The 23,662-nt window shown below is 47.0% G+C and overlaps 1 protein-coding gene and 1 long non-coding RNA gene across 2 annotated transcripts in view; one reads left to right on the forward strand and one right to left on the reverse strand.

Annotated features, from left to right (window-relative positions):
* LOC124211787 (uncharacterized) overlaps positions 1-23,662 on the reverse strand; it is a 90,116-nt gene that overhangs the window by 26,499 nt on the left and 39,955 nt on the right. The window lies entirely within an intron of this gene.
* Galk (N-acetylgalactosamine kinase) overlaps positions 19,306-23,662 on the forward strand; it is a 75,375-nt gene continuing 71,018 nt past the window's right edge. Inside the window, exon 1 of the mRNA XM_046611201.2 lies at positions 19,306-19,413. The gene's annotated coding sequence lies outside the window, so the exon portion shown is untranslated. The remainder of the gene's footprint in view (positions 19,414-23,662) is intronic.

Genomic DNA, 23,662 nt, shown 5'->3' on the forward strand with positions numbered 1-23,662 from the left:
CCTACTTATATGCCTCGTGCATATACACTTTGTATATTGGCAATCAAACATCGCATTTAATTTCGGTACCGTACGGAAATGTCAAACATTTTGGTCAAACATTTGACAAACACTCGTCGCCTGCGCACCGCGCGCTGTCGAAACAACTCGCTGCTTCTGCAAACAAGCTTTATACGAACCAGCCATACATAGAGACAGACAAACGGCCGAGTGATCGAGCGAGGCGAGCGAGAAACGAACCACTCGCTTCGAATCCGACTGCTGCGCGCACTCAGGAGCCTCTTCGGTTGCCTACTCACAGGCTGCATCCTCGCCGCATTATTATAATTACCCGTTTCATCAAAGCACTCCAATTCAAGAGGAGTCTCTCTTGAGCTTTCAACGTAAGTCGTTCGAATCGGAGTTTCAGTTATCGCTTAGAGCAATGGATTCAACGTTGCTCAAACTCGAATCATGCAGTGTCAACCAGGTATAGATTCCATCAGGAGTCGACTCAATTCATTTCGAATCACTCGAGTTCACTTGCAATCGATACAGTGATTTAAATTGGCATCAGTCCACTCGAGATTAGTTGGCATTATTCAAAGTCTTTTGAATTCATCAACTCACTTGAGGTCATTCCCAAAGAAGTAAGCCCTTTGTGAAACTGTTTGTTTTGATAAGCAAAAAGTCAAAGTACAGTGATTTAAATTTGCATCAGTCCACTCGAGATTAGTTGGCATTACTCAAAGTCTTTTGAATTCACCAAGTCACTCGAAGTCATTCCAAAAGAAGTAAGCCCTTTGTGAAACTGTTTGTTTTGATAGGCAAAAAGTCGAAGTACAGATCGAGACCAAGAAGTCAGACAGGTGAGGATATCAGTTGAAAAATCACAACCAACGCACGTAGGCCAGAATGTGTCTCCACTCTTAGAACCTTTCGTCAAAATTTCGTGATTCGAGTGTATTGAAATTTCACGGTTCAACGAAGACACCGTTGACGAGCGAAGAAGGTCCCGCAGAATCGGGACCAGGTGCAAAATGTATGCGTGTGCGCTAAAATGATGAGGGAACCGTGGTACCCAAGGTGGGTATTAGGTTGTCGAGGTGGCTGACTGCAGTCACTCACTCTGAGTGAAAGCGGACAGCTAGAATCGATCTGTTAACAACTTGTTTACATGCCATACATCCCCGACGTTCGCTTCTGCAGCTCCCTATTGTTAAATCGAAATTTAATCTCCACGGTACCCAACGTGTTATTTACTCTCGACAAGCGTTCGCCTTCCCGGTTTCTACTGTCAGAATTCGGAGGAAATACGGTTCGATTTTCTCCTCCAGTCGTCGTAGCACATCCGAAGTTGCACCACGGGATCCTGAAGGACCCTTGCAAGGCTCGGTAATCGCGATAAGCCCATGGAAGCTTGGCGCTAATTAAGGGATGATTAGACGCGTGCCCAATCTCTGTTCGACGCCACTGTCATAGGCGAAAGTAAGATAATTTGCACACACGTGACGATCCGCTGCATGTGTGGAGGCGCGTAGGCGACGGATCGAAGTTAGTGATAGTGCCGCGTCCTGACAGGATGGAATTATTATTGCAATCAGCTGCCAGAGCTTAACCATGCCGCAGCGAACTAGAAACAAACACCAATTAATAATCCACACGGGCAAGTGCGGATACTGTAAATGTGCGGATGATACCTAACCGTGCCGGAATTGAGTGTACATACACATGTGTGGTTACACACATTCCAGTTTCCGTAGAGCGTTAATTAACGTGTCCGGGAAGAGGTGTTCGTAGATGTGGGACGCATAGGTGAATCACAACTCTACCCTACGCGAGAAACTTTTTCTCCATTACACGTAAGATCATCTAAAATGCAATTAAACAGCAAAGATTCGCAAGTGGATACAAATCATATCGCGTGGAGAGATATGCCACTGAGGAAGGAAGGAGTGTCTTTGTAAACGATAATATTCTCGCACGTTTCACTTGAGGATACGAAGTGATAATAAAAATTGCAAAGTACTCCGTACTCAAGTATTGCAAAACTACGATCCGAGGCTTTAAACACATACGAGACCAGGTGTCCGATTTACCGTTTCGATTCGGTTCCACATAAGTTGTCAAATCCGTTTGGTCATAGCGTAATGTACTGAATTTTCGACAGGTTTCCACAGTTTCCCTTTTCCTCGAATTAAAGTTATGCGAAATTTCACTTGAACACTTCAGATCCATTACGTCCATACAAGACAGCGAAACAAAATGTGCAAGCCCATCGATGAACTTAATCACTTTTTTTAGAGAACTCATATCACCCACTATCGCTGCCATGTTATGAGAATAGTACCAAGCTAGCTACCGTGTGATTGTATGCCATACTTGGCGTAGTACATCGATCGACTGGACACCATGAAAAGCCCATTACGAGTGTGATTGCATAATTATTGCGTTCTCAGTGAAACAACCCACGCCTATATCAATGCCCTGCCCCACCCAAGCGACTGTCTATACAAGATGCACGAAGGCACGGAACGCGGAGATCAGGTACACCTGCTCTGATCCATCCTCCCGAGTGCGGAGTGATGAAAAAATGATCTCCCTGTTCTGCGTAAGCACTTTTACACGTGAATAATTCGGAGTCGTCGAGTGGTACGTTCCCGCTGCCGGTTCTCTCGTGCTCTGGAGTGAGGAGCAAGGCGCGAGAGAAGTCCTGTGGGTCGGAGGTCGAGGAGACGAACGAAACGGGGGCCGCTGATGAACAGGCATACGGCTCTTACGTTCGGATAGAGGTGACAGTGCAGGGTGGCGGCGGCTCTGCACCCCCTCGACGTCCCGCTCTCTTTCGGTTTCCTTCCTCGTCTACTAGGGCCGATTCTCCTCTCGCTCCGGATATGAAATATTCAGCGGCCCCCGAGGAGGCAGCACGAAGGCCTGGCCTGCCATGGCTGTCACAAGGCGCATTACACCGGTTCCCGCCTGCCAGCCATTTAGCTGATTTAGAGGACTCCGAGAAAAACATCCTACGCCACTTTTCCAGCCACTCCCGTGTTTCACGGGCTGTGACACGCGAATCGAATTTGTCAAAAGGTACCCGTTTCGCGCCTCTCCCATTCACCGCAATGAATCTGCAGCCAAAAATGTAACACCATCTGCCCGGCAAAGTGCTCAACGGTCACTCGATCTCGCCCGTTTTCCTTTCACCCAGCATCGGACCACCGCGCTTATTTAGGACTTGTTCAAAGGTGGATCCTGGAAAAATACTTGAGACGCAGATCCTCGCCAGGTCGGAAAGCACGGCCGCAGGCAGTCGGTGGTAAGGGGGGCAAATGACAAACGATCCTACGCGCTATTGCGCTAGATTAATACCGGGGAATTCCCATCCGGTGGGCACGGGCTCGATATAATCGAATAGAGCTTTTGTTGATATGCGTGTATAATCAAATAAGGCATCCCCCCGTCGCCCCAATCAGCATACATTTGTATGCACTTGCACTCATGGTGAAAACGAGTTCTAAATGATGGGTAATTTGAGTCTCCGTCGAGCCCGAGTCACCCCCGTTAAAATACGTGTCTCTATGCGTGTGCGAGCAAATACACCCCACGTTCACTCGCTGCAGGCTTACCCACCCCTGGCTCTAAACCCCATAACCGTGAGTGGCAAGGCCTAGATGTAAGTAACGCGGAGTTCCCTTCCTTCCTGGACCAACCCCACCCCCTTTCTGAGCCAGGGGTTATTTTCCCCGGCACAAATTCACCCAGAGTTTAGGTCTTGCGATGCGTAATACAGTATCGCTGTTTTACATACTGTAGAATTAGGAATAGGTAACTCATATGCAAATCGATGCTGATATGCTTGTTACGCTTGGCGTGCACTGTGAATAAGTGTGTGACAAATTTATCAGCGACGTACGGACCGGCTCGACTGATTAGCAATCGGATAAACGAAACATCTGAATCCAACCACTCAGTCGACCGGATAGTCGGACGTACAAATAAGCTCTTGAACATAAATTCTGACAAATAAGAAAACGGACAAACGTGCAAACAGACTTTACGGCGGTGGCAAACATTCCCAGCCGCGTACTCTTATCAAATTAATCATTTTACGAGCCATCAAACCTCTGCTCATCTTCGCGCGTATCCGTATTCATCCCAACATGCTGCACGTACGATGTTTACACGCACCACAATTGTGTCATTAATCGAAAGACTGCGGAAGATCCGACACCACGTCTTATAATGATACTGATGAGAATTTTTTTTTTTCGAGCCACGTACTTCAATCTGCCTGGTTCAAAAAGAATTGGTCATTGAAAATTTACTCAACTTTCCTCAATAATCAGATTACTTACAAAAAAGGTATCTCAGGCCCATCTCTCCAATTCGATTTCTTTTGCACTATGTTGTAGTAGAATAAAAACTGAGCGACACGTATTTCTTTTAACTGCCATTAAACGCTTGAAGGGGGATGAAACCACTCTATTGAAGGTAAAGCATGTCAAGGGACGATTTGGGAGTTGTTTTTTTTTTTTTTTTGTATTGAAAAAATTACATTTTTCATTTCTCGTTGTGAGAAAACTTGTCCAGTTGGATTGGTTAAAAAATATTACGTTCTTGTGACTAATACTGCCAAATCACCCCCAGACATGCTTTACATTGGATAGTAGTTTCACCCCCTCAAAGTGTCTGATGGCATATGAAAAAAAATACGTGTCGCTTAGTTTTTAATCTACTACAACATATTACAAAAGAAATCTAATCGGAAAGATCGATCTGGGAGATACCTTTCTTGTTAGAAAAAAAAAACACAATTTTTTCGTTCCTGCTATTACCACACAAATAGAATTTTCCAGCTCTGGTGTTTCGCAATAATTCTCGTAATACGGTACAATATGTGGTTGCATGGAACGGATTGAAAAGCTCCGGGGGATGAAGGGGGGGGGGGGGGGGGGCAGACTGCGGGGCAGGGGACAGTTTGCGAGCGGTTTTACGAGGCCACCAATACGCTCAACACACCAGCACGTTGTAAAACAATTATACGGTGTCGCTGGGCGATCAATAAATCATCAATTCTATTGTCATTGCAGGCAATCCAGCGTGTCATGATTATTGTTGGCACTCGAATTCGGCCGGAGCTTGCAGGTTACGCCGGTACACACTGCACACACCTATCTACACGTACAACTCCGAATGTCGTATAACGCGCGTTTCGACCAATGAATTCTCCGACTTGTCCGAAGCGTTGATAAACTGCGTTTATTATCAGACACTGATTTTACACAGTTGGGATTAATGACTACACGGCGCTGTTTAATGCTCATCCACCGATACGTACGTTTTCAAATTCACGTGGCGTCGACGGAAACGTCAGTCACACACGTACAGCATCATTCATGGTTGGATGGTGATATCGTACCCTCGAATCTAGTCGCAACACTTACTCGTGGTGAAGAAATTGGCCGTGTTTTTTTTTGTTATTTTTGCATAAATCTTTCACCTTCCACACTCTGAATGGCTCGCACGTGCGGACACAACGAGCATGTTTTACGTTCCACGCCCCGTCGTCCGAAGACCAGGAACACAAAACAGGTGCTACATACTCGTGCGCCTGAGGGAGAGATTTGTAGTTTCATTAGGCAACGGCTGCTGCTTACGACGACGGGCCTGTTGTCTACAACCACTTACAACGCTACTTACCTGCCTCGTAAGTTGAGTAAGCATATAAGCAGCCCGAGATACCCAGGCTAAGACACCCTCTCTCTGTGGGGAAATTTTGGAAAGACTTAATCCACCGGGATCTTCTATGTGTTGAAGAAAAAGATCGATTCTCGAGTTTCATTATTCCTCGAGTGAATAATTTGCCAGGATATTATTACAAAAGATGAAATCACCCCTTCCGATCCAGTAGTCGTCATAGGTAAAAGACGTGTAAAAGCTTTCATACGTCACAAAATGAACAAAGCCAACATCAGTATAAAAATAGTCCTGTTTCAGGCTTTGAATTTTAAACACGCATTGCTATTGAAGTAGTTTTTTTTTTTTTTTTTTTTTATAGCACCCAGTTCAGTATGTATCTATAGTACTATGTGATTTTTCGAAGCGGTAGAAATTTTTCACCGAGTTTTCAAATCTCAGCTGCGTCACTGTATTATAGTGAAAAATAAAACGGAAAACATTCGCGCGAGCGAGAATCCGCCCATCGCCATGACCATTGAAACTTTAGACATCTTCCTCCATTGCACAGGATATCAAACGCGAACGACTCTTCTTTCGGAGTATAAGGATCACCGCGTTTTGCAATTCGTCCCGTAGTACCATCCCGGGGAGTTTCGTTTAGCATATACGTCCGTATGCCGTAGATATATCACGCAGTCATTGCAATATTGGCAAAATATATAAGTTTGTACGGATATACCACGGAGCTTGAGCCGGATCGTTGGACTCGTACAAAAGGAGAAAATCCATCCGATGCCGGCGCACAATGGTTCGAGAGCGCGAGACGGCTGGTGCAGCTGCAAGGATGATCCGCGGGCGTTAATCCTGACTCTCTTTCCGGATCGCAGCGCATGCACAAACGGATCTGGAAAGCAGATTTCTACGTTTTCGACGTCACGGACGTTCGATCGACGCTCTCGACGGTTCGCGAAGAAATTTCCCATTACCCAGAGTCAACCCACCCGACCGCCCCAGTCTGGCTCTATATCTTCATCGCATTTTCGAAAACGTGACGAATCCTCGACGCCGAGGATTTTACCCGTCGCTGACGATGCTTCCTGGCACCGCTACCTTACACGCCATGAAAATCTTTCCCCCAGTCGACACGTAAACAACAGACTACGACGCGATGGTGCTTGCTGTGCGGTGGGGAAATAAGGTTCAATGGCGAATTAACCATCACGACGTAATTATCACCCACAAGATACATACGTAAATATGTCCGCATGATTTTCACGAATGGAAGGAAAACGTGCCACTCTTCCAACTGTGAAATCGCCACTGTTACAGAAGCATGTACCGATCTTGTTTATTCACTCACTCCGGATAGCGTTATCAAACATGCCAAGAGTCATAGTGAAAAGTACCTATTTCGAACGCACATCAAGTCGTACCAAATCACTCCAAGTCACGTAGAGGAGTTTGGAGTGGCGGAAATTCGCTTGAAGTCTTTATAAGCGAGCAGTGCATGCAATTGAAACAGAACGATCAACCACTCGTATTCTAATAATGAGAATTGGACAATCGTTGGAGTTTAGCGGAAGGGTAAAGGGTAGTTTTCGGGTGGTGAATATAAGGGTCCGGAATCAGGCTGCCAGGCGGCACGTCGAACGCGTGGTTATAACGTTGGAGGTTATATCTAAGAATTTGAGTTAATTTCATAGCTGATCACCCAGGGTAATCCCGAGCGGCGCAGCGGCATTAGGGTCACTGGAGCAGAAAACAAAGCTGCGGGTGATCCCCGTCGCTTCCAATCGCACGTCATAAGTGCTTCCGAGCCCCATTCGTCATTCGGTTGATCACCGAGCAGAGGTTGAGGGATGAAGCGAGGAATATTCCTCCAGCATTTCAATCCCTGCCGCATTGTCGGAAGAAATCTCTGGCCGATTCGCATGGAATATGAAAAATCTTTACAAGGACCTTGAAAATTCCCGGTGCTTAAAAGTCACCCGCGTCTAGAGACACGGGTTGGACACACTTAGCCGGCTAATCCGGCGCGTGGCGAGTCAACCGGGGGCAATTCGTCGCGGCATTGTGTGCCGCGATAAATAAATCAAGTCGTAAGCAGCCGATTTTCGAGTTTCCCTCGAGGCCACCCCGCTCGCCCTTCTTCTTCGCTCTTCCGTCGCTTAATGGCCGCTGCCGTGCAGTGCTACTGTCGTCTCTCACGCCCCGGTGTGCTTCACGCAATCCGCAGCTAAGCAGGCTGACTCAGGCACCGTGCAGCCAGCTCCATTCTGTGCTCAAAGTCATTATTATAATACACGTAGAGGAACGCAACGTGAATAGGAGTATCAAAGTTCCTTCATCCCCCACCAAGAGCTTCTTCATCCGAATTAATGTACCTAGTTTCGTTCGCCTACCCACCGCTACAAGTAAAGCGAAAAGCGCATCGTACCGATCCGTTTAACCGTAAGAAGCACGGTTAGTTTTTCGGCACGCATTCGCTTATTACAGCAATTTGACGGACATCCGTAACTCAACGTTGTTGCCGAGATTGCGCCGACAGGCAGAGAGAATAAAGAGCGGCATATCCGCGCAGGTGCGGTTCTCGAACCGCACATCCCCTTCATCCGGCACGATTGTTTTCTTCCATTCGGTGTGAAATACAACGTACATACACGGACAATGTAACGTATGTAAAGCCGGAACCGCCGGGATATACGGAAAAAGAGAGGGAGGGTAGGGAGAGAAATGGATAGCGTCATTCGACGGGGTTGGGGGTATAACGCGTGTGATCCTCGAATAGGGAAGCTGTAAATAATTGGCTGATGTGTTTGCACTGCGTCAAATGACGGGCCAGATTTAGTCGGTCTCACGCCGCCATGCGAATCGGCATTAGTTGGGTTCGCGGGAACGAAAGGGCAGTTGGAAATACGTACGATGTACCTACATATGTCGCCGCTCCTATACACGGGGTCCACACATCGACGCCGTTATTTATGAGATTACCGCGGATTATGGGAAACGCGTTTCCGTCAGAATCCGCGAGAGATCAAGATTGATGCGCCGCTGCCGTTCGGAACTGTTCGATGAAACCGATTGAATCGGAAGCATGCCGCACCGTCTGATGCTTAGGCAAAATGGCAAAGGGTGGAACGGAGTCTGGAGACAGGATTCGGGGTGTCGAACTTCTCCCTGCCAAAAGATGCCGGAGTGTCTTTCGCTCGCGTTTCCTTCCGCGCACGGGGATTCGTTGACACGTCACGCTGTCTCGTCGAGTATCAGCCACTGCTGTTGCGTCGGTGCTGCTGCCAACTTCACCCCCCGGACGACCAACCCTTGGCGTAAGCGGCAAACACACACGCAAGCGCGCGCATAGACACAGACGCAAACGCATACCGTTATCCGGAGACGTTGCAACGCCGTGATACAAGCTACGAGGTCCCAGTCTTGTCGAAATCCTTTCAATATATCAGCGGCCCACAAGGGTAAACATTCTGTCATACGAGATGCTGCTGGAAAGGGGACAAAGGGGCCATTTTATTATTGAGTATATTGAGAGTGGAGTGACTACTCTATTCTAGTATTTTTCTCCTCCTCTGCTCTTCTTTTTCTTATCCATCTTCTTCTTTCTCTCTCGCTCGTCCGGTCGGCCTCCGGGACGTGAGAAAGGAAGAGACGGGGATAAGACCGCTGCTCCGTCGATTGCTGCTGCAATAATATTTATTCGAGATCTGCCCCGTTATTACCAACCACTACGAAACGAATTTATGTCCCAGGCACACACTCTGTTGTTCTCTCGTTCGTTTGGAAAATTGTTGTTGGAATATAGTTTGGGGTAGACGCGGAGCTAATGTCTTGTCTGAAATGTACTCCTCCCTTGCCTCTTTCTTTCTCTTATTACCTCGCGCGATCGCGCGCGGGGAAGATGCAATAAAAATAAGCCGAGTCTCGCCCGGGCCAAAACCTGCGGAGCATAATCTAACCTCCAGAAGCGATGCTTACCCAGAAATTACGGTCGTTACTTATACACTCGTGCTGAACCGCTGCTATACGATTTATTACATCCGATTAAAGCGATTTAATCTATTGTTATACCCCATGACGGGGGTGATCTTCGCCGTACGAGAAACAGCATCCGCGTCTTCTTACTCGCGGTGATTACATCAACGCGCGGATGAATTTATCCAATTCCAGTTTCGTTCGAGAATAAAACAGAGTGTTTTTTCATCCCTGTCTGGCGTATCTGACCGATGCGAGGCAAAACAAGCCGGGTGAAAAACGCGGAAAAAATCTGTAGTAGACACCGATTTTTCGAGTACCTATAATACGCGTAAAACAGCGTCAACCGGTTTTTGAAAGATGGGATTCAACCGTAAAACGCATAACGCTTGTATATAGATCAGTTCAAGTGGTTCACGGACCGTCGCGTTTTAGCTTTGAATACGAAACGACCGCAATAATTTTGACGAACGGTCCTCGGGATGCTCGAGGAATCCCCCGTAACCGGGTGCTAGATCTGTTTTTCATTTAACACGTGAAAAACAAGCGGGACGTCGACGTGCGACAAACAGTGAAAACGTGCCGGCGGATGAGGACTCCTCGTGTTGAAACAAATCATCGTTCCGGTTGAATAATTTCACGCATCATGTCGTCCCATTCCGCGCTCCATGCATCGCGTAACAACGCATCTCACCTGCAGTTACGGTCGGGATACGCAAGAGCGTGCATTTTTTATATACCAATCTTGACAAAATCACAGGGCAAATAATTCCGCAGGTCTCAGAGCCGGATGAAGGAGTCGATACGACGCGGCGTTCGAGTGACTGGGACACGTTGTATCTCACACGATGCTCCTGATCCGGGCGGGCGGAATCATCGAATGACCGAGCCTGCACGGCATTATAACTGCAGTCAGTTGGACTCGTGTTCGATCACTGGCCGACTCGGTACCGACCCTGTGCGGTATCCCGGGGCGTGATATCCGTATTTGTAGACACGGATATTCACCAGCGTTAGCCGGCTCGTTCGCACCGTTGTAAAACGACGAAATGATCCCGTTTTCGATGCGTCATTCCGGACGTTCCGAATTTCCCTCGGTGAACGCACACATGTGCTCATGCACGCAGACTTGTAATCGATATAACGGTAATTTTCCACAGTCAATTTACCCGCTGAAGTTATCTCGATGATTCATAATCCTATAATTTGAACAAGCCATGGTCATGAATCCGGTGGTATTTCGTTTCACAGGTTTCCGTTTTATTTCTTTTTTTTCCCTTCCTTTTTTTAAAATTACGATAAGCGTACTTGAGAATTTAGAATTAGAAGGGAGAGAGAAGAACGCACGCGAGGAAAAATCAATCGTTGGGCCGAAAACGCGTTTATCCGCGTGTCTCCCGGGTAGGCAATGAATACGAGAATAGTAACCGTAGATGCCATCTCGATCCTGGGGGTTAAATTAAATGATTTGCATAAGTAGGTGGGTGTCGACACTGGCAAGCAGAAGCGGGCCCGAGGGACGGGCGAGGGGTGAACGGGGCGAATTCAACCCCCTCGTCTCGCCGAGCAGGCTACAAGAAGAATATATTATATATTATGGATAATAGGGAACAGCGATATAGGAGTGACGATAAGGTCTTATAGCCACGAGTCGGCACGTGTCGACAAGTCTGCCAGCCACTGATACAGGCATTCGCAATTATTACACGAGTGCCATTCGGTCCGCGTGTGTGAGGGGGATGCAGGCACGTTGAAAATCCAGAGCTCAATCATGCAGCGAGGCGAGTGAGGAATCTATCGAGGGTTGGAGATGGCGTTATAATAACAAAGAATCATGGAAAACCAAGGGCTTTTCCGCGAGTTCGCGAGTATGCGAAAGATACACACGCGGGTGTCGCACACCCTGAACAGCTACGCATGTACGTACGTACATCGTAATGCCGAAGTGATTCCTGGGAATAGTATAACGCGTGTGGTGGAGACGTGGGCGAGAGTGAGGAGAGATAGAGAGAGCATCGGGGCACGATTGCCTTTTCGATGTAGCGGTGGGTGTTTGTTGATGTTGCGACAGGAGTGCCACGTGTCATTTCGCATTATTACTGTTTGCCAAGAGACAGAGGTACCCCCTCGTCACCGCGTCGTGGGAAAAGCCAACACAAACAATATAAAATCGAGATAGATAAAGTGACGGGGGACACGGTTCGCGGGGTGCCGTGCCAATCCCCTTTCACGATCGGTCTAATCTCGGATTGACTCGTGTCGCTTATTAATATTTTATGCAAACACCGCATGATTTACGTCCGCCTGCCAGAGGTGCATCATGATCAACGCCCGCGTTGGTGGCGGTTCGTAAAACCCGGTAACTAGCCGAGGATCGAGGCAAGCCTGGACCGAGGTGTACAAGGGTTGATTTCACGGACACCTACGGAAACCGCCATTGCAGCCGCGCGTTACGTAGCAGTCGGGTTTATCTGCTGGCAGGAAATCCCGGGATCTGGTGACGCAGGCGACCGAGGGGGGGAGGAGAAGAGGGTACTACAGGCGAAAACGGGAGAAAAATCTGCAAACCAAAACGAATCAAAGTAATCCGGGAGGAGCGTTCTAAAAAGGCCGCAGCGGTTCGCGGTCGATGAGCATTTCGTAAATAGATCCCTCTCTCCAAGGCTCCCTTCTCTCTCTCTCTCTCTCTCTCTCTCTCCCTCTCTCTCACTCTCTCTCTCTCATCGCGCCCCTCAGCGACGAGATCGTTGGTATGGTACCCTCCCAACCGTCGTCGTTTTAAATTGCTGATGAGCATTTTTAGATTGGTTACGTTAAGTGAATTGGTACATAGACGGCTCTGTGTTTTCCCGATAAAAGTCTTAATGAATCCCGGGGAAGATGGCTGACGACACCGCGCTGTATAATACAGCTGTTAAAAAATTGTCCTCCCCCGACTGTGTATATCCAGGAAAGGAGGTCCGATTTACACCTTGATTAAGTATAATTTTTGCGTACCCAGCCAGCCTTCGATAACTGACCGCAAAACCCGGCTCCGCGTCTAGAGGACATGACTTTCTCCTAGGTAGCCGAGGGCGTTCGTCCAGCCGCGACGCTGTCGGACGCGGGTGAAACAAACGTAAATACGAACGCGAAACCTGAGGGGCTGAATCCAGTATGCCGGAGTTAATTAACGCCGGCGAGGCATTAGAGTGAAATGCAGAATGTAGAATGGGGAGGGATATACATACCTACCAACCCCTCGAAACGAGATTCTACCTCGCAGCAACACGGCCGGGCAATGGAAGGCTTGTACCTCCCATCTCTCGTCGCAGGCAGCACATCCGATAAAAGGAATGGGCACGCCGGACGCAGAGTCGCCAACGTACGTACATACAACAAGTGCGGCAACAATAGCGTCGTCGACAGTTCGTTAAGCACTTCTTTCAATATGGATTGTTCGCCGGCCGGGGGACGCTGGCTAGTCACTGTGACTGTCCTCGTTCCCCGTTCCTCATTCCTCGCCTAGCTCTCCCGCAGGCACGGTAGGAGCGAGATGACTTCGGCCGAAAGGTGTGAACTGGAGATAACCAACTGGTGTTGTGACATCACCCAGCTAGCCTCCTGCACGCGCGACCACTTCCTCGTCACCTGAGATAATATCGCCCCCTTGTTACCAGAACGTCCATCCATCACCTCTGGGATTTCTACGCGGTGAACGAAACGTCTTATTATTCCCCATGCCATGGAGTCTTGCCGAGTCATTCGTTCCCCACTCCTGTTGACGGGAGGACAGTCTCGCCGAAATTCGCGGTAGTTCACGAGGGATCGGGTTCGCGAAGAAGAATAATGACCACTGAGGCTGCGTGGTAACTCGGAACTGAGGAGCTACCGATGTCAAAATGTTTACTCTTTGCGTTAAATAGCTGTGTTCGAATACGTTGTACGTACATACCTAATCGATACGCTGACTGAATGACTGTCAGAGAAAATTGTTCCGAGAAATATGATGATCGCAAAAATGTATATACATTTTATTCGTGTCGCTATACGCTATACCTATAATGTAGTTTTATTTACTGCTCATGCCTACCGTGGAATAAACTTGGTCCTCGGTCCTGTAAGCTTTCGACAAAAGGTACATACCGAGCGAGCTGACTATGACGAGGCCATAAGTCATGGTCACGTCGTCGTAGAGAAGAGATGCTTCTTCTTATCCCATCCGACAAGTTGATGGATCGTTAGCAAACAATAAGTCACTGTGGTCATCGTACTGCTACTTATACCGAGTCGACAGCCCCGGACAGTGTGAAAGGTTGAGGGTTGAAATTTGGGGTCAAGTATCGAGCTGGACTCTCCCGCACCAACGGCTTTCGGTTGTCTATGAATTGGTAATATCGCGTCAAGCCATATCAGCCCGTACTCAATCGACGAGACTATTATTCGAAATATTTATAACAGATATAAAATTTCAAAATTTTTTTTTTTCTCTTCTTTTTGTTTCAATCGTATCTGGCGACTTTAGCTTCAGCCATTGTGTCAGAAATTTGACGTTCGCGTCCCTCTCCCCTCGCCGGAGGGCACAGAACACTTCACTCGGGAAAAAATCCGTCCGGATCACGAAAACGGAAAAATACGTCAATCAAGCCGGCGGGACCCTCGTGGGCCAGGATTGACCAGGACGCATCTGTCACCGAATACATTGCCGCGCGAACGATTTTGTTAGTGATGAAATTGACCCTGTGTACGCTAAAAATGCGTGACGTCTCGGGTTTCTCTGTGTCCAAGAAAAGAAAAAAAAAAAGAATAGACTGTAGTTTAAGCACCGTGTTCGATGTTTTAGCGTCAATGCTTCAGTCATTGCACGTGATTTTGACTAATTACTGCGCGATGAAATGCAAGATTATTTGAACGCCACGGTGTTCTTATCTCAGTAAAAAATCTGACAGTTTATTTTCGAGGATAATTCGTTCGAAATAGAATATAGAAATGTCAAGGGGACCCCGGGTGAAAGGTTCGTCTGGTGCTGGTCTGGTTCTCCCTCGAGAAGAGTGGGTATATAACTATATACGTATAACCAAGACGAGGAGACAGATGGAGCGAGCCTGTCGTCGGGTAGGTTTGAAAATAAAACAGCCATGGACCACGTAACAAGTTAATGCCTGAGGAGATTCTGGTCCTTCGAGGGCTCGGGCTTCACTGCTAGGTTGGGTCATCATCGGCCTTCAAGCTCGTCTATGACTAGGTCTGCGTCAACGTCGTCACCGTCATCGGTGGCACGGCGTGTCGTGTTTCGCTCCCCCGATTCCCGCCGTGACAGAAAATACGCGCCACTTGGCAGCCGACTCTACTCGACTAGCTGCTGCAATGCCCTTCGTACAATGGGCGAACCGAAACGCCGTGGAGATTTGAAACGTAACACCCGTTACAGTGATCCCCCTCCCCCCCCCCTCACCCCGGGGTACGGGCGCGACGTTTGGTGGCTCGAGGGTTTTCGACCGGGGTTCCAAAGCCCCAACGCATGGCTCCCACTACCCGAAGCGACGTGTTTAATTGGTAATCCGTTCAAAGGATTAGTAACTCGTGATGAGAATTAGGACGTGTCGCCTGTTCGGCTGCCTCCAGCTTGTCCACGTCTCCGGGACAGACAAGACTCGGGGAGTGAGCGAGAGACGGAGTCGTCGTCTATTGGAAGTCACCAGGAATCGGGTATTAGACACGTGTATAAGTAGGTATGTCACCTTTGTCACGGTGGTATTAACTCGATATTTTTTCCAACTGAGGTATCTCTGGAGGTTTTTTTTAACAACGATCTCTTCTTGCACACCGGTTCGATCCTCCTTCGAAGGACGATCGTGTTGGAGTCGAGAGATCCGTGACATGCCGCAGCTCATTATACGAGTATACCCCGACTCGCAGTCAATGTAAAACCAGTTGCCGCGAGTGGTTAAAGTCAATGGCTTCGCCTACAGATCCTTGAGATTTTCATCACTGATTGTTCGGTACGATGATTCACCGGGTGAACGTGAAACTCTTTCGATGATATGTCTACGTCATTTCAATGAAGATAGTACAAGGAATCAGGAGCAGCTGGCATACGTACATTTCGTAGTTTCGTAAAGAGAACTTGACAACGGGAATGATTTCTGTCAAAGTATCTTCTACATCAATTGGACTCGACTTGATTACTAATTTCCACGCTTCGTGCTCAGACTCTGTATCTGATTTCAAACATTGAAGACGTTAAGAAAATCCATTAAAACCCTTCGATTCTCTTCAACGACATTCGTTTTCAAAGTACTAGTCCAATGAAATAGTAGATATGATGGAACTCGAGGGTATACATGCAAGTATTTATGCACGTATTCACACAGGCACACAAACACGCGCAAACGAGCGACGCACTCGAAAACAAGGGGGGCGTTGAGCGTTTCACTTGGTGTACTCGGAATGACGTTTGAAAGCGAGACACTATGCATACATATATGTAAGCGTGTAGATAGGCTGCAGAGAGTGGTAGAAACCCAGTCTACCCCCGGGGTTCGGAGTGCTTCTGGGGATGGCTCACTTTTCAAACAAGCTTACTCTTTACTTTGTAGGCGACTATAACGGCGGGTAGGTGAAGGGTGAAGATCAAATCCGTCCTGATCTAATAGGGATTAAAAGAGTGACAAATGTAAGAGTTAGTGACGGGCGAGGGGCGGGGAGAAGGCTAACGCGCACAACAACCCATGTCTTTGTGCCCGATGGCATGAAAAGGGGGCTCGTTGAAAAGTTCGGTTTCTGTTGAATCCACCGAACTGTATTACAACCAAAAAGAAATTTCTTTTCGAGAGCACATTTGAGACCTTAGCTGTTTCTCATACAATTTTTCGTTTTTTCAATTTTGTTCCTTCGAGCGTATAATCGGGCGAATTGGGAACTTTGTCACTTGGATACGTGCGCGTTTATACTGTAAATTTTGTGAAGAAAATTTTTAACAGTAGATATGGAAGATGGCAGGTGAATATATATAGACGCGTAATGTATAACTGTATAAAAGTATATACTCGCGTATGCTATACCTACTGTATACCGTAGTTTCAGAACAGAAGCTCGAGCACGCTGGGTAAAATTGCTTCTTGGCTAAAGTCTTGAAACTTTTCTCATTTGCCTGGATGGCAGAAGACCCCCAAGTACGTACATAGTAGGTACCTACCCCGTCATCGTGTTAGTCGAATCATAAAGAACTTTCCGAAATGTTCCGATCCCCGCGTCTGATCAATCCAGGAATCCGACATCATCGTTGACTGAACCATTGACTGGAAATATCTCACGAAACTGACCTACCCCAAGACATGGTTTAGCACGATCAAGAACGCGAACGGAACCCTTGTTTGGTTTTGAAAATCGACGAAGGAATTAACCTGCTTTACAATTTCCATGCTTTCAAAGTTGCCATTTGTAGCAAAGCGTACGTTTTCATGGTAAGTGGTTCATCTGGTTAACTGATCGAGTATAAATGGAGTAGGAGGAAGATGAAACTGCGAACTACCTCAGTCAAATCGTTTGCCGATTTTCGTCAATATCTAACCGAAACTGGATTCCCGGTTGGACAGCGCTAACAAGGTTGAAAAAAGTTACACCCAACACGTGGTAAGTCGGAACTGAAACACTGCAGCTTATATCCCTAGCAGCGTGAGTTAAAAATTTTACGCCAGTGGTTCGAATTACGATCCATCAGGATCAACCGGTCGTCCCTCCACTTTAATAAGGATACCCGTATAACCCTAGAATTATCGGCCCTCACTCTATACCGCCGCGCTAAACTCCCAGCACGGAGCCATCGATCAATCCAACACCGGGCGAAGAGGCCCACCTGGCCCAATTTTATGGTGGATCCTATCCAGAACGAATTATAAGGCGAACCGAAAAGATCGTAACAGTGAAGTTCGAAATGATACTGTGCCTACATGATTCAGGATTACATTTCGACGCGCGTTAAAGACACGGTTGCATCAGCCTGCAACGAGACGAACTATAACGTACCGACTGATTAAGCCGCTCTGAAGATATTCGGAAACGATATGTTTTCGAAAAAGTGTGTTCATGTCCTCGGGCGCGATGCTGGGTGAACGAGCTCGTAGAAGGTGAAGCTTGTACGAGAGTGGAGCCGATAAATCAAATAACTTTTTCAGTAACGGGCTACATCGAGATAAAATGGTAATGAAAACATGGCCGATACGACGCGATAACATTCCGCAACTGAACCGGGACACGCGTCCTCTCCTCATGCAACGTACGGGCCGAGGGGCGGACGGGGCCGGAGGGGGCTTGTGGTGTATACCAGGTACTACATACCCGTTGCAAAACCGCCCGGCGGCTATACGGCGGCCCGCATTCTCGATTCTCGTCCGAGTTCTCGTTGTCCATCACCCAGCCCTCGCCGTCACCCTCGTCCTCGTCCTCGTCCACGTCCCCGGACGTTGGGAGCTCAGCGAGTCATTAGTACGAAAAAATACAGTCCTCCATCATCGGTCAATATCAATTCAACTTAAGAGACGAATAAGGCGGGCACGATACGTGTAACTTGCGACGGCATAACATGTGTCCAACAAGAGAAATCGACACACCAACGGTACGCATTAAAATTTACTTCGAGGCTGCTTTGGTACCACCTTAATTCAAATGACCAGTTCTATACAGACGCTTTCGTCGATTTACCTTGAAGACAATCGATTTCGATCCTTCAAAACGATCTGCGAAGTCTACAGTGCTGTGAAATACGCAACATAGGTGTCTGCGAACCACAGTAACGATGGCTAGGAATAAATTTTCACGGACTATAGTTTACGAGCCGTGGCTGATGAATACGGCTTATCGATTCCCGATCCTCGTCATTAAGTAGTTTTTCTCGTACGGTATAAGTGAATCTGATACTTACGTTGAATCGCGTTATCGCCAAATGATTCTAGACATACTGAACGTCAGTTTTCCGTGTATCACCAGCATTAATAGTACTTAAGTTGATCAGGTTAATTGAAAATTATACGCGAATGTCGTACGAATACACGTTTCTCAGCTCTGTTAGAAGCTAGTAGGTACATTAAGTGCCGCATAAATCACTGTTGCCGAGGAACGATTTTGAATATAAGTAGCAGTGTTACTACAGGCAACAAATTTATCCGGTTCAGCGATTGTTGGACGTATATACCTGCTTGAGGACGGTTATCATTCATTGGTGATAAACTCGTGGCTCGATGAAATTCTATGAGATTCTCGAAGCCGCGGCCCTACCTCAGACGAGGATAAAATTTATCTGATCAAAGGGAAGACGGTGCCGTAGGTTTATCTGCGGAGCCCCGGAGGTTCGTAAACTGCGTCCGAGATACCTTCCTTATTAACATTCCGCCGGATGGTGGAAGAAGCGAGTCGTGTCCGCTGAGACAGGCCGCAGGACCGCTCCTCGGACCTGTACCCAACAACTTTGAGAGCTGCCCTTCGAGCTGGCTTTGCTACCTCGGCCAGTTTCAGTCCCTGCAGTAGTCTTTCGAGGCATCGACGCGTCGCGAGGCTTCTTTCGAGTACATTAAAAGTTTTGCTACGGTTCGTCCAACATCGTGGATTCGCCGACGGTTCGCAACATGGAATATCAAGCGGCGGTGACAGTGTCGCGATAAGCAGCTAGTGAAATAAATTACAAAGTTCATAGACGAGGTGACCGGGACAAAGAAACGTCGGTGAAAATGAAGGAGCTGCTACACTTTGGATACAAATATCTGTCGTACAAAAATTCCCCAACCGACTGACACGGTAAGTATCAGTAGTCTGCACTCCTCGATACCGGATTCAAACTCATTTCTAAAATTAGCTCGGTGTCTAATTGCCCGAGAAGTCTGTCAAGACGCGTTCTCCGTCATCGCAAATCAATCTCGTTAAATTCGACCAAGTTCTTGCGACCGTTTCGTAACTGCATCGGCCGTTTCTCTACCTGACCAACGACTCTCGTATGGCTACATGTGTCACGTGTACCAACCACACGCTATAGTCCTGGATGGACACTGCGTAGTTTGACGAGTCAGCTTTTACCGGTGATGGCGCCACTCTACGAGTCGCTTGATTCTTGCACGGCATGTCTCTCTCTTTACTTTTCACGTACTCTTTTTCTTTTTGTATACAGGTCTCCACCTTTTCATTTAAATTCTTACGGAATATCATTTTCGACATAACGATGATAATCCGGTTTCGTATAACGATGCCAAACTTTTTTGTCAGGCAAAGAAATCGTTGAGATTTTTGCCTATTGCACTGTTTTATATTCAAACTATTGTCAAATTTAATTCTCTCCAAAATCGGATTACTCAAATATACCCACAATGTAATTCCTGCAACTCAAGTACGTAATATAGAAATTAGTACACACGATCTACCTGCACGAAGCTTTTTTCAAGTCACTTTGACTTCCCTAAAACCGAAAGACAGAGTTTCGAACCGCTTCCTTCACAATAATTTCGATCACAGTGTCTCAAATAGAGTATTCAGAAAAATTGCTTTGTCATCTGAACAAAAAACGTCACCAAATTTCTTAAAGCGTAGCATAATAACATGGAGAAAATTGGAATCGAATTAAATATCGATCGATAGAAATTCATCGGAGAGTGATCCGGCCAATCGGCAATGAATAAATATTCTCGGTACCGGTGGATGATCAGTACAAATACAAGTTCCGAGGCAAAAGGGTTCCCAGGAGTAGCGAGTTAAGCGCCGTTATATCCTATATGTCATCGTGAGCAATTGCATTGATATGCATAACCCCACCTCGCGAAAAGACAGGCCGCAATTTGATATTCAATATTCAGTGGGTAGGTATAATATTGTTTTACTCTGGGAGGGCATCGATATACATACATACATATATATATGTATATACCTAACCGAAATACGTATACGTGCCTATAAAGTATATAAGAGAGCAAAGCTCGCTGGTATGTACGTGTATTGTCGGTACCGGGTGGCTGCTTGCCACCCCCCAACCCCCACCTCGCAATGCCCTCCCGCAGTCTATAGAGATCGCAGACCAGATTCCCTCGGAATAAAATCTGGCCGCATTATTCAATCGGATCTCATTGGAATGCTTCGATCAAACTTAATAATGCGCGGCGCGCAAGAAGAGAATGCAGATAGTGCGTGGGCTGCATAAGGGATCCTGGTCGTCTGCAAGGGACCTTATAACCATGGTTCGTAACGCGGCCACAGGGGGGCGGCGTCGCGACGCCCGTCAATTAATACCGGAGCGTCACCTTATCTGTATGCGTTCCTCAATCCCGGCTGGTCCAAGTTCCGTTCCCACGATACGGATAATACGCAAAATATATTCCCCCTTTGAATCAGGCCTCACTTTATTCCAGGCGCATTCCGCCCGGCAGGAAATCCCAATACGTCAATCTTGGAATCTGATTTCTGAGACTCCCGAGATTTTTGCTGATCGTTGAAGAATACCTCTTCGATATACCTGCACCGCGCTTTCGGTGAACGATCAAGGCAATCCAATTCCGTCGGTACAAATTTCTGTGGCAAATTGCGAAGACCCTTCAAACTACACGACGTGACTGTTTGAATCTCAACAGAGATCCGGAGATATTTCGATAAGATTCAACGATCTGCCTAATTGCAAATGATTTTCTTCCGTCGGTGGGTACACGGGAGGGGGGGGGAGTCGGCTCATCTCCTGCCGAAACTACGCTCGCAGGATTCACGACGACCCCGTCTGGGCCACCCGTCTTGCGATAATTAAGCCCCCGTGGTTTGTCACGCTAATGAGGAGTTCGTCCGCGCATCAAGAAGCAGCTCCCGGCGTCACTGCGTTGTAGTCTCGTGATTTTTAGTCGTTAAAGACAGAGTGGAATTTGATTTGTCCAGCAGTTTACGAAGTGCGAAAAGAGTTGAATATTTCTTGCTCGCTGGCGAATCGGTTGTATCAATACACGAACCACACCATTCACGGGTATAAATCACTGAGAGAAAAAAGTCATGGAATCGACTAAACGTCTGGTCACGGGCGACGATGTGAATATTTATTTGTCTCGATTCGAATCGTCTGTCTAAATTTTGTTAAACCAACAAAAGTATTTTGCGGTACCGAGTGAGTAATATTGTGTTCACCGCGTTTGGTTGAATCAAACGAATATCACTTGTTTCAAGTAATCCCGTCATTCCGTGTGCGTGATTATAGAATTTTTATAAGCCCATCAATGGGATTGCAACTGATGTGAAGTATTGGAACACGACTACGTATAGTTGGGGGATGCGTGGGGGGATAAGAGATTGGAAACGTCAACACGTCAAGAGGCAGAAGGACAAGCCTGAAGCATACCGCAAGCGTAAAGGACCACATACGGTATGTGGACAGACCGCAGGATCGGCAGCGAGACCGCAGGGAGACCAAAGCGCGCTGAGGCCTTTCGACGATCACTGGGTACATATTTGTATTCTACTTTAGTCCGTTTACTGAAACAGATTTTAGTTTGTTCAAATGCGTGCGCGTATACGCGCCGCTCGTACTATGTATAACAAACAAAACGGATTGACGTTTGCCGCAACGTCAACATATTTTTGAAAAAAGAATATACCGAGGAAGAGAGGGAAAATAAAAGAGCAGGGCGTGGGTCCGCCGAACCGTTGACCGAAAAATGAATCAGATATTCCGCATCGTAGGTGGTTAACCCGATCAGTTCGCCGGATACTGGAATCGTTCGAAGAAGTGTAATCGCAGATTCAAGCCGCATTCCACATCGTCGAATAAATATCCAATAACAGAAATATATCGCGAAAGTGTCGGCGAGGGAACGAAGAGGCGTAAACTATCGGGTTTAATTCTGTTGTGAGATTTAATTAATCGTACAGGGCTTTGGAAAAGGCATACGCCCAAGGAGGAGTATGAATACAGAGGGTATAATAACTTCTGGGCAAGCGTTATATGTATGCGTCAACTTTACCTAAATTTCAACACCATCCCAGCGGCAGCCAAATGGTAAATGGTAGTTTGAAACGGAGGTGTAGAGCCATTTGAAACGGCTGCCGAAGCGGACTGGAGAAAAGCCCGAAACGCCGAGCGAGAAGCAAGCGGAACCGGGAGAATGGGTATTGAGACCAACCGACGCCCCGGTTCTTCAAGTTTCCCGGAGGCACCGCCGCAATCGTTTGTTCAACACACCGCCAACAAATCCAATACACACCGTCAGACGTTTCAGTCCGAGGTTTGCTGGGTCTAGTGCTAAACCGTCACAGCTCCTTAAAATTTTGGCAAACTTACGACAAGCGAACACATCAGGACTCGTTTTATGAATCTGAGAAGTGATCGGGCCAGGAATCAGTACATTGAGAGAAATACACGATGCCTGTTTTATGGAATTTTTCTAGTTACTATAGCAAATGAAATTTTTTTCAGTGGAAGGAATCGTCAGACGAATATGACGTTTTGTCCCGAGTGACAGATGACGTATATTTTAAGTCAGATCTTACACATGTGATTAGAAGCAATTAGAGTCGACCCGAAGTCAGGTGAACACTCGATTCTAGAATGATCAACCGGTGTTCTTAGACATAATCACATGATCACATCATTGCATCATCGTGTAACAAACGTCAACAGTAATTGGAGGCGCAACGTGGATAGCGATGTTTGGATAAAAGTTCATTTCGAAGCGAGAAAGTTTCGTGAAAGAGAAAAATATGAAGGAAGAGAAAAATTCTTTGTACAAAGTTCGCCAGGAGGAAAGAACATAGTATAAGCGTTCGCCTGGTATCGCGGAACCAAAGCAAGTTGTTGTGCTTTGTGGCAGCCCAGCCGCAAAGCGGAGAGTGGAAAGGTACAGACGCGGTAAAAATTTCTACCCTCAAGCGTGAAATTCGATTGATGTAATACAGGGCGTTTCTCAAACTGAAAACCATTCAGAGAGCATCGTTGATCTTGCTACAAGCATTCGAACCACTCTGAGATACCCGATAAGGGTCCAATCGGAAACTTTTGCCGATCACATTCACATTAACGTGGTTATAATCA

This window comes from Neodiprion pinetum, chromosome 2, assembly GCF_021155775.2.
Source record: "Neodiprion pinetum isolate iyNeoPine1 chromosome 2, iyNeoPine1.2, whole genome shotgun sequence".
Classification (NCBI taxonomy): Eukaryota; Metazoa; Arthropoda; class Insecta; order Hymenoptera; family Diprionidae; genus Neodiprion; species Neodiprion pinetum.